We start from the raw sequence: 15,631 nt of genomic DNA on the forward strand, positions 1-15,631 counted from the left end.
AAGTGTGGCCCAAATGAATTAACAATGAGAAGAAATAGAACAGTGGAAACCTTGGACTGCTGGGCCAGGAAATCCAGATGCTCAGAGAGATTATCAATGGAATCAGATGACCACTAAAGCAGAAGATAAAGTTACTTAAAAAAGGAATTTCGACAACAAACAACTATAGCAACATCAAGACAGCAGGTATGTCCGGGGAAAAAGAGAATTTAACAGAACAAGGGCTAGATTTGGAAATTCATTCTGCAAAAGACAAGGATTCTGTGTGCAACAAAAGCTGGAGTCACTTTGCGTGCCACAATAAATGTTGACATTTCTAAAAGCAGCATATTACTTAATGAAATATGAGCAACATGTAACAAAAAAAGATGTGGTGATCTTGGGGCAGTTTCACTTTCCAAACATTGATTAGGAAGATCCACTTGGAAAAGCAAAAGAAGAAACTGAAATAGTGCTCATGGCAAATGACTGATTCCTCACCCTGTTTGTTTTAAGCTCAACATGAGGTGACACCTATATAGATAAAAAGCAGAAGTTACTGATCATCTAAATCAAAGTGATTAACACTTTTGAAAACAGACGGATGCACACCAGACATATAATTTGTAGAAAGCAGACCTTATGGGTATAAGGAATCATCTAGAATAATAACAGAATCGGAAAAAGAACTACAAGTAGATGCCACTTTGGAAACATCCTGAACCAGACACAAAATAAATATATTCCAGAAGCAAATATAATACACATACTAAATAAATGGCAGAAAAAAAACTGAAAAGATCATTCTAAAAGAAAAATTCTGATCTAAAAACTACAGCAAGAGATAAAAAAAATGTTTGTAAGAGTAATCAAGAAACTGAATGTGAAATGTGAAGACACATTTTCCAGTGCTACTCCAGTGAAGTAAATGTAAAAATGAATAAAAGAAGCTTTAGAAATACACAAGGAGAGATCACTTAACATGACCAGCAAATATGCCAAAGACCTAAATAAATATTTGTTTCATGTACTTATAAAAGAGGAAATAAGTGGAATGCCTTGAGAAGGTGTAAACAAAACACAACGTCAGATGTGCAGCAGGCTCACAGTCTGTTGAAGATCACTAAAATCCCCAGGCCTGTTGGGATTTTACCGGCAGTGTTGAAAGAAATTAAAAGTACTATTTATAAACACTTACTAAACATATTCTGGAAAATACTTCGAATAGTAGGAGTGCCTGGTGACTGTAATGAATCCACTGTGACTGCAATCTACATAAAAGAGATCAAACGATTTTTAGTACTTGCATACAAATAAGACTTACTTTTATCCCAAGCAAAATTACAGAATCTTTAATATGAAATAAATTACAAAACCTATTTTATGAAAAAAAAATTTAAATAACAGTAAGCTTGGAGATCATTAGGGGGAGGATCCTGCCCAACAAATCTGTTAGACATTTTGAACAGGTAAGTAATGGACAAAAGACATGCTTGCAAACATTATTGTCTTAGACTTCTACAGACAATTTAAGATGTTTATGCATATTATGTTCATTTTGAGACTAGAAGATTCTGACATACAAGGCCACTAACAAAACTGGACTTCAACCAGGTTAGAAATTTGGAGACAAAAGAATACAGATAAGATGAAAATGTTTCACTTGGGATATAGTCATCAGTGGAGGTGACACTAAAATTCGAAAGGACAGGAAATGCAGAAGAGGTACAAAAATAACCGAATAAGACCTGGACTATTTAACCACTGGACAAACACTTGGAGGATGCAATTTAATGTAGAGATGTGCAAAAGCAAAATTATTGATGAATACAAGATAGAGAATGCTGACCTGCAGGAAACAAACAATGAAAGGAATTTAGGGATTTAGGGATTTAGTGCAAGAAACTCATTAAATATTAATCAAGGGCCATTATGCTCAGAAGACATGTTACTGAAACCACATCATAAGTACAATGTGCATGAATGTGCAATATTATCTTCTACAACATTAGTGTGATGATGTCACACACTGCAGCACTAGCAAAATGTGACATGCTATGATGACAATGCCAATGAATAAAACAGAACTACAAAATGGCATGAAGATGTTTCAAGATAAAATTTAATATAAATAACAGGTAAAAATGAAAACATTTTACCAAAATGGCTGAAAAAGAGCTCACAAAATTCACAGCATTGGCTATTTGCTGCCTGCAATGCTAGTTGTCCCTGGTATCTTTTCATGATTAAGTGCAGAGTGTCCTTTGATTTGGAAACTTATTAAGTTCTTCCTTTTCTTATGTTCTCAAAGTAGCAGGAAACTGTGCTCAGATCCCAGCATGGTCACTGAGTTTACAAATTTGGCATGCTTCTGTGATTTCTATGAGCATTTTTCATGCAGAATTCCAGGTTTCCTCCTACTCAAAGACACTGTATGCGTGTGTGCATGAATAGACTGTTGCCCTATTTAGGGTTGGTTCCTGCCTTATACCTGATACTGCAAGAATAGGCTACAGCTTCCTTCCACCCTAATTTGGACTAGTAAATACATTAATGAAATATTAAACAGGGTTTGGAAAATCCACCATTGTTTCTTTTATGAAGCCATTCAAATCATAAAACACTGCACTGTGACAAATAATTATGCATTAAGTCTTAAAACTGTGTTATCTCTTTTAACTTTAAAAAGTATTCTCTGCAATTAACATTTATAAAAAACATTCTAATTGCAGTTTATCTATAACACACTATTCTGGGCCATTTCAACTATGGAAACAAAGTTAAGATATAATAGATTTAGTTGGCCTTGTTTCGGGGAATGAAATTGAAAAACTTCTTTTGCTTTGTAGCTGGTACATTAAACTTCACTCATGCAAATAAATCCAAATGGTTCCCACAGCATTACAGAATAATCCTAAAGTAGGAGTGCTGAGCATATTTGCCCATATTTAACACAGAAAATACAGTATGTTAAAAACCTTTCTGATCCACTGCCAAGCCACTTTCTTCCTTTCCAATTCCTTGTGATCCGCTTGATAAACTTCCTTATGTGCAACAAAGAAGAAATCCCAGAAACCCATATTTATAATATTTCTCAATCCCCCAATGTACAAATAAATCTAATCTTTTAAAGCAAATTGACATGAAATTGTGGATTTGAAACAATAATGAATTAATTCTTATACATAAACTTACTGTAAGTAAATGAACATTTATATAATTTTACAGTATAGCCATAAAAAATTTATATCATTGTGTTGACAGCTAAATTAGGATTCAGGACTTCCAAGGAAATCCTCGAGTCAAAATTCTTGTAAGTGGTTTTACCTACATATAAAGGTGTATTTACAAATTGAACATGTTTATCAGCTTTATTGTAAAATGATAAGAAATTGTGTATTTAGTACATTTCTTTGAGGCCTGAAAAACAAATTTTAAAATGTCAGGTTCCACTCCTAAAGAAACTGAAATAAATAAATAAAGTCTCTTATATGGGTTTTCAATGATATACAATGTTTAACACCTCTGTACATAATGGAGGATATGTCACAGCAGTCCTTGCAAATGAATAACATTATTCTTGAAATTACTTAATCCACATGTTGCTCACGAGTGGAATTCTGTCTGGATGGCAACAGACACAAGGCAGGAACCAACCCTGGATGGGGAAGCAATATACGGCAGCAAAGTACACTTATCCTCCCTCGTCCATTTTGGAGTGACCAGTGAAAGAAAAAAATATTTAGGGTATAACCGGAACACTGGGATACCTTGTAGCTACATAGAAAATGTAAAACCATTATCTGCAGTATGTGAACTCAGAATGCTAGACCCATGAGGGGACTGGGTGGTCTCTTGGTCTGGAACCCCTACAGATTTTATTTTTTTCTCCAGCCTTTGGAGTTTTTTTTGTTTTTTCTGTCCACCCTGGCCATCGGACCTTACTCTTATTCTATGTTAATTAATGGTGACTTATGTTTATCTTTTATTGTGTCTTCTATTTCTCTATTCATTTTGTAAAGCACTTTGAGCTACATTTTTTTGTATGTATATGTGCTATATAAATAAATGTTGATTGATTGATTGATTGATGAGGCAGCAGCACTAACCAGTTTGGAAAAGCAGACAAAAGACTATGAAAACTAAACAAGAATGTAATTTATAATGTATATGATAAGTTCACCTCCGTTGATCAGTAAAGGCTGTCCATGAGTGCTGACCAAGGAGTTGTTGTTTGTTATATTTCTTGAGTTTCTGTTAACAACAAAATATCCCCCTTTGGACAAATAAAGTACTTTCTTTACTTCATCAAGAGAACAAATAATGATAATCTTGTTCAATAATCAAGCATCTGGACTTCAGAAATTCTCACAGAGTTTTGCATATTGCAGTACAAGTAAAAGAAGTTAAAGGAATGAAGAATGACCAAATCTGTGATAATACTTTGTCAGCAAAAACAGAATACCTGAAGGGTGCAATGAGGAACCTGAGAAACATTTTTCTAACTCTTGCTGTCTAAAATTGACAAAATCCTACAGAAACATTACTTTATAAAGAAAATGCTAAATTACAAAAGAACGCCCAAGAGTATCCATAGAGGAAAATATAGACTTAGTTGTGGAGGCAGACTGGCAATGTTGGTTTAGTGTGCATGGAGGGACCACAGTGGTTGGAGTCAAAATCCAATGAGAAAGCAGAGTGGATGAAGAAAATGTAAGAAGAGAAGACTAACTCATTCTTAATAGAATTTGCTAATTCAAATCTTCAGATCAGAAACACATCAGCTAGTGGCATGAGCATTCAAAGAGAAGACCAGTAGTAGGCATTTTTATATGTTAAGCATATTAAAACATAGTCATGTTTCTTTAATACCTTAAACTGTATTTTTTCATATTTGCTTTAAGTATTGTAATACTAAAAAGTCCAAACAAAAAATAAAGAAGCACACAAATTAAGATAAAGTAATATTTAATGGCATTTAGTAATGTTAGAAAGAGAAAATTAAGAGAGAATGACAATGAGAGCAAGGAAACTACTCATTGGTCAAGACTGAAACCAGACATCGGGGTCATACGTTTGGGTTAGAACCAATGTTCCCTTTAAGCTGAGCGCGTGAGTCCAAAGCTCTGAAATAAACCCCAGAATCGCTACGTGAAAATTGGTACTCATAAATTTTTGGCTTAAACAAAATGTCGCTCATAAACAATGTTTTTTGCTCACTATATGCTACTCCTTAGAGGGAACATTGGTTAGAACTGGCAATAAAAGCAACAGTCCACCTTGGCATGGAGTCATACAAGTCTATCTAACAATTGTTCTGTCAGAGTGACAATAGTCTACTGATTGATTGCACTACTGTTGGCATTCGTAATCTTGCTTGTTCCACACATGTGCTTTTGGAAGCAGGAAAAGATGATGGCATCACTTAGACAATCCTGGAAGAAGACAGCTTTGCATGGTTAGGAATCTTATAGGAAAATAGATGAGCCATTGAGAAAACATGACTGGATCTTTCCAAGTATTCTTTGTTGATATCTTTCCCAAAGCTTTGCATATGTGCACCCACAGCAAAACTGTTAGACAAGCACATAGAAACTTTGCTAAACAAAACCTGCCCAATTTTCCTCACCTCCCACCTACTTCTCTTCCGGAAGAAATATTGATCAGTCTTGAGGACTCAGACAGCATTTCTGTAATATATAAAAAAAATTCTAAAGTCCCTCCCTTTCATAAATCCCAGAGTACAGTGAGAAAAGGATCTTTTACTCAACATTTCAAAAAAGGAGTGGGAAGTACCAATGCACAGAATTCACTTGAGCTCCATATGCACAAAGCAATCAATTAATTAACTTAAAATCTTTTATCAAGCACATCTATCTCGTTTAGAATTATTCAAAATGTTTCCAGGGCAAGATTCAACCTGCAAATGATCGAGCTCTGGTCTCAATGGGTCACATGTTTTGGGCCTGCACCAAATTAAAATAATTCTGGACCAAAATCTTTAAATGCCTATCAGACAGCCTTGGTGTCAAATGTCTCATAATCCACTAACAGTTGTGTTTGGGGTACTTCCAGATGGGCTTAAAGTGAAGAAGGACAAGCAAACTGTAATTGCCTTTACTACACCATTGGCACATAGACTTATCTTGCTCAATTGGAAGAATCCTAACCCACGTCTTTTAAGTCAGTAGGTAACTGATGTTATATATTATCTGAAATTTGAATAAGCAAAGCACTTAAATTGGGGGAAAGGATTTTCTTCCTTTTTTAATTTTTTTACAACTCTTAAAGTTTTACCCTGTCTGTTGGGCTAGCTCTCTTTTTCATGGGTGGAGGCTGATTTAATTTGAATTTAGTTTTGTAAATTTTGACTTGCTTGTATGGAATGTTACTTGCTTTTAATAAATTCAATAAGATGTTAAAAAAGTGAATATGAACAAAAGCAAAGCAGAGCAGACAGAAATGTAGGAAAAGGTAAGAATACGGATTAAGACAAACAACTGTGTGTTAAAGCCAGAAACACATAACCAAAAGCTGAAGTCAAGAGATAAAAAAAAAAATTCTTCACACTAAAATATTGTCAGAAGCACCTCTCAGCTTCCAGCAATTTTAAAAAGAATGGTTGGGTTAAAAGGATTTGGCTCCAAAGATTCATGACCAACACCTGGCATAGTAATCATAAATAACATTAATGTGGCCATACAAAGATAGTGGCAGTGAGCATTCATAAACCATAACACAAAATCACATCACCAGAATAATAGTAAAATTTTTATAACAAGTAAAAGAAGCTGAAAAAACTAAATAACCAAGATTCAGGAAACAAAAAAGAAAATCAAATTTGTAACAGCACATGATGACTCTTGCATAAGCCTGTCTTAGTCCGATTATTGGAAAAAAAACCTTTAGTGAAAAGATAAAAATGAAATAACACCCTGAAAGATGTACTTTCAAGAGTTCTGAAGTACAAGCAAACAGTTATATTTAATCACATCAGTTAGTACAGTCTATAGAAATGTCTACGCTAACATTCTACATCCTAGAGTATTATTAGCATTAAACAACATGAAATATGATAAGACTTATAGAGTTGTTTGCTTATATGTTGTGTTGTGAAAGCTTCTGGATAATTTTACATAAGACAAATATAGGAACAGGCATAAAGTTAGATTTCTTGCAGCATTATCTGTCAAGTAAGTCTCTTCAGTTTTTAAAGAGATGTAATGTATTACAGATTAGCAGTCTTGGCTGGATGTATAGCATTATTTATTGTCACTTAACATGCTAAAAACTACTGTGACATTTTATTTGTGATATCTTTAAATAACACTAGAATTACCAGAGCCTATGAAAAAACTCATAGATCCGTCCCATCTTAAAATGCTTCGCACCTCTCCGTTAGCATCTTTCGTCTTTTAAATGTGTTGACAAGCAGCAAACAGCAAGTAGTCTGCTATCACATCCCCCACCGGTGCACAGTCTTCTCAGCTCAAGTCTGTTTACATGTGTGTCAGTTGCTTGGAGTTGTATAGAGTGAGACGTCAAGCAAAATCACACCTTTTATAAATACTATATCGTTATTTGGATCACTTATTTTTCACACATATTCATGTGTGTTCCCGTGTCTACAACAATCTATGAACAGTAAATACATCATTAAAACAGAAATGTTTTTCATGTTTTAGTAATAATTGACAAAATGTAGACATGAAGTGTATAATGTGTGAAGCCTGAATTCCAAATATCAAAGAAACACTTTCACAAAAGGTACAAGTTTAACAGAACAAATGGGCATTTTTCCAAGATTATAACTGAAGAAAAAGAATTTAGGGTAGTGTTGCTTGTTGTCCTGACTTCTCAGGTAGTGTACTGGTTAGAGCAGCTGACTCCAATTCAGAAGGTTCTGGGTTTGAGTCTTAATGTGTCCCAAAATAAACGTTTTGAGTAGTGAGTTGTTTTTATCTATATAATAAAAGCCCAGCGCGGTGTCTGTGTCCAGGTCTGCGTTCCTTTTGGCTGTACAGTCCGTCCCCTCTCAGAATTCCTGCTTACCCCCCTCCGTTCTTTCCCCTTTGCTTTTATTTTTCCTGTTCCCAAAAATCTTTTCAAAATAAAAGTAAAGAAATAGACAGAGTGTCACATTAACGTCTTCTCCCCTCTGCCTATTAAATAATCAATAAAATGAAATAATAAAATCACGAAAGAAACAGAAACTACAACCTACCCTTACAGCGTCCACCGCGCTTCTGGCGTTACAGCCAAACACGTGGTGTATGCAGGTTATGAGGTGTGATGCTAATTAACGCCCGTACTACAACAGATTATATTGTTCATATACTATTAACTATTTACAGGGATCAACTCTTTTGGGGAAGCTCATAACAAAACAAAAAAAAAAGAATTATAAATAACATGTGCACTTGAGTATTTCGAGCCCCGCATCGGAGTCGGATGATTCCCCTGGTCACCAATTTGTGTGTTTCACTATGCCCACTATGCCTTTCCGTCTTCAGCTACCCATGTGCACTTGTATGGAGGAAACCGTATGGAACAATGCCGAAACGAAACGCAACTAAACCTGCTGCTGCGAGAGAGGACACATTACAGCGTGATTACGAAGCAAAGAGGCAAAGGCGTGACAGTCGCTCGCGAGAAACGGACACTCAGCATTCACACAGATTAGTTCAATGACGTGTCTCTGCCACACAATGAAAGGCAACTGAAACCCCTACAGAGAGAGAAGACAGATTACGCCATGATCGCGAAAGAAAGAGGCAAAAGCGTGCCAATGAGACACCCGACGAGAGGTCCTTACAATTGAGTCCTTCAACTGTGGTCATCCAATGCGCAGCGTAGCACGCAGCAAGTTTCTAGTTGTTAATATTATACAATAAAAGCATACATTTGATTTGCGTCTGTAACAGCCACTGTAAATGTAGAGTACTTGTCAAAGTTAGTGTCTTTTTTTTAGTTTTACTTTATTTACTTATCTTCCTACAGCGTAATGTCACAAATATACTGCAGAGCTTGCTCTGTTTGATCGTCAAGGGCATGCTCACAAATTACACGTGTAATGCCATGAAAAATACCTGCTGACACTTGTGAGCACTATGCGAGCAATGGTACGAGAATGCAGTTAGACTTTTTTGGGCACATACACCACGCTAGTATTTAGATCTGGACGGTGTAGCGTTGGCAAGCTCTGTAAGCCGTGCTGTTTGTGCTGTTTCTTTGAAGGACAGGTGATTGGCAGGATGACGTTGGACTTTCACTGTGAACATGAGTGAGAATAAAACTAAAAAAAAGACGTTAATTTTGACAAGTACTATATATTTACAGCGTCTGTTACAGACGCAAATCAAATGTATGTTTTTATTGTATAATATTAACAAAAAGAGCAGCTCTCAACTAAAAACGGTAAATTTGAGGTGCCAGCATCCATCCCAGAAGCTCTTGATTGGGAATCAGCAGTTCTTAGCATTGCACCATGGATAATATTAACAATAAGAATAGCTCACTACTCAAAATGTTTATTTTGGGACACATTAAGACTCGAACCCAGAACCTTCTGAATTGGAGTCAGCTGCACTAACCAGTACACTACCTGAGAAGTCAGGACAACAAGCAACGCTAACCTCATTTCTTTTTCTTCAGTTATAATCATGGAAAAAAGCGTATTTGTTCTGTTATACTTGTATCTTTTGTGAACGTGTTTCTTTGATATTTGGAAATTCAGGCTTCACACAATATACACTTCATGTCTACATTGTGTCAATTATTACTAAAACATGAAAAACGCTTCTGTTTGTGTTTACTGTACATAGATCGTTGTAGACACGGGAACACATATGAAATGCAAGTGTTCCAAATAACGATATAGTATTGATAAAAGGTGTCATTTTGCTTGATTTCTCACTCTATACAACTCTAAGCAACTGACACGCAGGTAAACAGACTTGTGCTGAAAGACTGTGCAGAGTGGGGGATGTGATAGCTGACTGCTTGCTGTTTGCTGCTTATCAACACATTTAAAGGACGAAAGACGCTGACGGAGAGGTGCAAAGCGTTTTAAGGTGGGATGGATCTACGAGTTTTTCGTAGGCTCTGGTAATTCTAGTCTTAAACGGCCAAATTAGTAGTTCAACCCCCATACTATAATTACATTTTCCATATTACATAATCTAGCTATGATGTTTCACTGAAAAGCAAACTCAATGCAAATAAATAAATAAAAACAAAAAAGCACAAAAATAGCAGGATAAACTCTCAGTCAACCAGACAGTGACCTATTGTCCCATCACTTTAGCAGTTTTACCTTGTTATACTGTAAACTAATCTATTTTTATCTCTTTTTCCCTGTTTATATGCATAAATATATTTACAAGTGGCTAAGTTATTTTTCATTATTTAAATAAAATACATTTAACCTACCTGGTGATTCCTGGAATGATAATCATCTTTTTCCGAATAAGGCTAATAGTTCTTGTTACGTTTTTTAGGAATTGCCTGAATGTTCTACAGTTTGTTGAAATATTTGTTTAATTCATTTTTTTTCCTACATGCACTTAATTTTTTTCTACACATGCCTGTGCATTTTCTATGTCACTTTCTGAGAAGATTCTAGGTTTGTTTGTTCGATTTGAGATGTTTTTGCTTTTTCTATTTTTATGGTTCTGTGGTGTTTTAGTTTCCTTAGGAGATAGTTTAATTCCTAACCCGCACTCAATCTATCCATGTAGAGTATGGTGAACAATGCAAACCCTTGCAGATTCTGAAATAAGGCTTTTATAATTAGCTTGATTTTGAGGTTAGCAACAGGGCTTTTAAAATCCTGAGTTATTTTCTTTACTTCTCAAACTGATACTGCTATTACCTTGCTGACTACGAGGCACAATTGTGTATATTATTATTTTATTTTAATTAATATTTTACTTTTTAGATGTTTGCTAGTCATGATAACCATTTCCTAAACAAATTAGCTGGTTTCATATTTATAGAGTAAACATTGCTTACTGTTCAAAAATGGACTGCTTTAGACACATAGAAAATACTTCCCTTAAAAGTGTTATGGGTAACAGACACACACCAGTACTACTGTCTATCTTTTAATTAACAGAGATTAATGGATTATTATAGTATAAGTATTCTGAAAGATTAACAGTAAACACTGGTCTTGGCAGAGCTTGAAAAATAATAAGCATTCTTTTGGTCACTTAGTAAAACATTTTGGGAGATTAAGGGTGACCCTGCTATAACTAGAAACAAGAATCAAACATGGCGTTTTGGTTTTGCTTCTACATCATAATCTACAATAAAGTGTTTGCCAATGCAGATGACAAAATATGGTGAAGATGCTTAAGTATTAAATGTGGAACAAGAATATCTTCCTTTTCCTTAAAGAGAACTTATATATTTCTTGATACTAAAGTTGAATGAGAAACTGTAATAAACACTGTAAAAGCAAATGTACTTTGTAATACAACATACAACATTATCTTTATTTCTCTTTCAACCAGTAAAAAGTTGTTTATTTGAGTTCAGTAAACACGACTTAATACATAAAGAAGGGAAATGTGTTCAGCAAAGCAGATTTTTTATACCATAATGTTACATAATTTGGTACCCCGTAAATGATATCATTATTAATCTGACCCCTGACAATGACAGAATGCAAATAAAAGTTAAAATGAACTTTGTGTATCTGTTTTGGCAGCTAAAAGATTTAATGCTGCTCTAATACATTAAGACAAAAAGAAAAACAGGATGACGTGACAACAAAGTAGTACTAGTAATAGCAGCATTGTCACATTTACAGTGGACGGTGAAATTCATACTTGCATATCTGAGCAACTTGCAACATGTTACCACTTTCCAGCAGTAAGATAAACATGAACATATTAAAATACAGAATTTCCATTTAAATAACAGAAAATATTAAGGTGATTTGCGATATTTCTATCAAACCCATTACAGACAACAGTTTGCTAATATTACCATTTTATTAACATTAATATTACAAAGCATCATTTCACTAATTTAAATCTTTTAGCAATTTTAACAGAAATGCCTTCCACACAGTTTTACAGGTAGTTGAAGAATACACTACTAACAAGTTATTCAGTGCAACCTGATAATTTAAGCAATCCAGTTTTTGTGCTTTCTGCTTGTTAGCCCCACATATAATCATGTATTCAATTTTTGAAGCTCCCCAAAGACTATGGATTGACTTTAAAGAGTTTGATATTAAAATGGAACTGCTACATATAACTTTTTACTTGCACATAAAGGCAATTTTGAAACCTTTGCCCACAATCTCATATTACGACACAAAGGCAAACTGATAGGCATCACTGTGAAAGGGGTGCTCACAGAAACTTCAAATGAAATTTTCACCCCAACACAATACCTTTCCTACAAAGCTGAATTCATCTTTCACTAGGTAAAACTATTACTTTAGCAGCAAAATATTGGAAATTAATTGGAAGGCCAAAGTTTAAAAAAAAAAAAAAACTTTTTTAATTTGAAAAATTGGAAGATTATTAAAAATATGGACTAAATTATGAATAACTTCCCAAAAATATCTAAAAGAAAAAATTGAATTAATAAAGAAACAAAAACTTCAATTAACTAACTAAATCAAATCAGAAACAGAAAAACTAATTAGCAAAGAAAAGCAGTAAGAAATCAAAATGTCAATACAAATTCCTAAACTCAAAATTCTAAAAAACAATGATAAAATTTAAAAAAACTGAAATAATCCAGAATGGAATGAGTCCTAAGTGCAAAAATAGCTCAAGAGTGTCTATCTCTCAAAAAGAGGGACACACAAAAGAGAGCTAACAATCTTTTACAAGAACTAATGGTCAATGTAGGTCAAAATGCACCTTATTTGCACAGTTACTCATTACTGGCACAGTTGTTAAATATGTAATATGTTTCAGTGTTGCTCATATTATGAAATTCAAATCAACCAGTATGTTTTTATTTAAAAATATCACATTCTTTTTGTATTTTTCTTTTTGAGTTTCTCTCTCTTTTGCCAATAAAAGACTTGAAGCTAGAATGTCTTCTATTTTAATTGGCAATCTGGTCTTTCATTTTGTCTTTTGTTTTGAAAGAGCATCTGGCAAAAACACATTTACAAATTATAAAATGATGTAATGATTTAATTTGCTTCCATGGTCTAGACTGTGGAAAAACTAATAATGCTAACAGTATAAACTAAAGGGGCTTCTATTAGCATAAGTATCAGTACAAATAAAACACAAATTTTTAAATGTAATTTTTGAGAGTTACTTTTGTAAATATATATATATATATATATATATATATATATATATATATATATATATATATATATATATATATATATATACAGTACTGTATATATAATACTTTAAATATACTATATGATAAAACACTAAGGTCTGTGTGTGTTCCCATTACCTCAGAGTGATATGATTAGTCAGTTTGTCTTTGGTGACGTGATCGAAGAGGAACTGCACACGAGGAAGAGAAAAGGCATATGAGACATGCTGAGAGAGTTGTCTTCAAACACAGGAAGAATAAAACCAGACAGAAGGTGAGCAAGGCACTGTGAAAATAATGAGAGTGTGAGAAACAGGCTTTACGTGAATGCACTCGAGAGAAGAAGTGGCATTCAAGAGAAGTTCAGACACTCATGAAAACTAAGGAAAGGCACTGAAAGTACATGTAGGGCAAGCGAGAGCAAATAATTTTAAAATCATTCTATTATGTGTCATTGACAGGTAGCATGATTAGTACCTAGTTTATATAAAAATATACATATATTATAGCAAGGAAAATAATTAATCATGGCAAAAGCCAAATGCTTGGGGTGCCAACAAGGCAAAACATCACATTCTAGTCTTGGTCTGTACATTATTGTGGTCAACTCCGAAATGAGATACCACCAGCCAGGAGCATCTTTCTTTTATACTGGTCAGAAGAGAAGAGGTAGGGCTTCCTTGGCTTCGTTGTCCTCAAGGGGTGTTTTCTCAAGGCTGTGAGGGAAAAAAGTGACAACACTGTTAGCATCAGTGTCCCCTCTTTTCCTATGGTAGTACTACTTACTTTAGGTAAGCCTGGAAGGTGACCCTCTGGCACGTATGCGTAACTATATATATATTGTCACACACGTGTGGCTAGGAAACAGTTTATGGGCTCAAATAAGTGTTTTTGCAATCCAGACCAGGGGTCTAACTCTTTCTCTTCTCTCTTTGCAGAATAACAGAAGAACCCTCAGCCTAACCATTACTTCTAGTCCCCAGATAACATCACTTCCGGTTACTTTCCACAAGATCCCACCTCTTTCTGATGTCACTTCCAGTTCCAGTAGTCCCCTGACTCAATACGTCATTTCCTTCAGCTGACCATATATACTCCCTTCTCTTAGTTATACTCAATTCTGTTTTGGACTCCAGTCTCTAAAGTTGTATTTGATTCATCTGACACCTACAGTATACCTTTCACGTTGTCTCTGTGTTTGATTTATAGTGGCATAGTCAGCAGGATTATTCTCATGTCGGGAGAACAGGACCTGAGCACCATGCTCACCACCAACTACAAAGGGTGAAGCTACAGCTCAGGCAGACACAGACCAAGCTCACAGAATCTGAGGCTAGGGCACAAACCAGAGCAGCTGTTAAGGAGGACCGGGTGTAGACTTCCTCACAGATACTCTTGCCTTTACAAGACAATGATGATATAGAAACATAATTTCTTATCTTTGAAAGAACAGCAATCTGCCATCATTGGGAGCGCGAAGAATGGGCTAACATATTGGCCCCATTTCTAAAGGGGGAAACACAGCAGACTTATTATGACCTCAGTGAGTACAAAGTTACCAATTATGACATCTTAAAAGCTGAGGCCTTTAAGCACTACAGCGCATCCGCGGACCAGCAGGCAAGGCTATGCCACAAGTAATGATTTGAACCCAACAAAAAACAGAAATATGGGGTATGGCGGGATGCTGGCTAAGGCCAGATATTAATAATCCCCACCAGTTTGTAGAACAGGTCACCTTCGAATTGTTACTTAAAGCCCTGCTGGACTTCCTTGCTCAGCTGGTCTGTCATCAGCCTTATATGGGCATGGACGAGTTGGCTGAAATTGTCAAGCGCCATTGGGTAGCCCACCTTGTTGAGCACTCAGAACGGTCTGCTCGCCAAACCTGGACGTGACGCGTGGTTCAGTCTGAGCCCTTTCATCGTGAAATGGAGCCCATGGTCAAGCCAAAGGAAAAACGGATGCCGGTACCTTGCTGCTACAAATGTGAAGAGCTTGGACACATGCTACCACAATGCCCTTTGAATGCAGAGCCAATGTACTGCAGCTGGGCGAGAGGAGGAAGGTATTGTGCAGTGGCCAACCCCTTGTCTTGTCCTTGTACAGGAGTGGTGATGGTTAATGGGTTTAAGGTAACAGCACTAATAGACTCCAACAGCAACATTTCCTTTGTAGCTTGCTGGTATGTGTTACAGCAACAATGGCTTAAAGGAACAGCCAGTCTAGCCTGCATACACGGGGAAACTTGGTGGTATAGGTCTGCCACTTACGTCATCAGCTACAAAGGCAACATCCAAATGATGCGAGTGGTGGTCCTGCGAAGTTCATCTTTCCCAGTTAT

The 15,631-nt window shown here is 35.6% G+C and overlaps 1 long non-coding RNA gene across 1 annotated transcript in view; it reads right to left on the minus strand.

The window, feature by feature from the left end:
* The window catches only part of LOC120533796, a 328,218-nt gene that overhangs the window by 30,362 nt on the left and 282,225 nt on the right, over positions 1–15,631 (minus strand). Inside the window, exons 3-4 of the long non-coding RNA XR_005634622.1 lie at positions 13,426–14,003; positions 1,178–1,250 (exon numbers count right to left, since the gene is read on the minus strand). This is a non-coding gene — a long non-coding RNA (uncharacterized LOC120533796). The remainder of the gene's footprint in view (positions 1–1,177; positions 1,251–13,425; positions 14,004–15,631) is intronic.

This window comes from Polypterus senegalus, chromosome 8 (genome assembly GCF_016835505.1).
Source record: "Polypterus senegalus isolate Bchr_013 chromosome 8, ASM1683550v1, whole genome shotgun sequence".
NCBI classification, from domain to species: Eukaryota; Metazoa; Chordata; class Cladistia; order Polypteriformes; family Polypteridae; genus Polypterus; species Polypterus senegalus.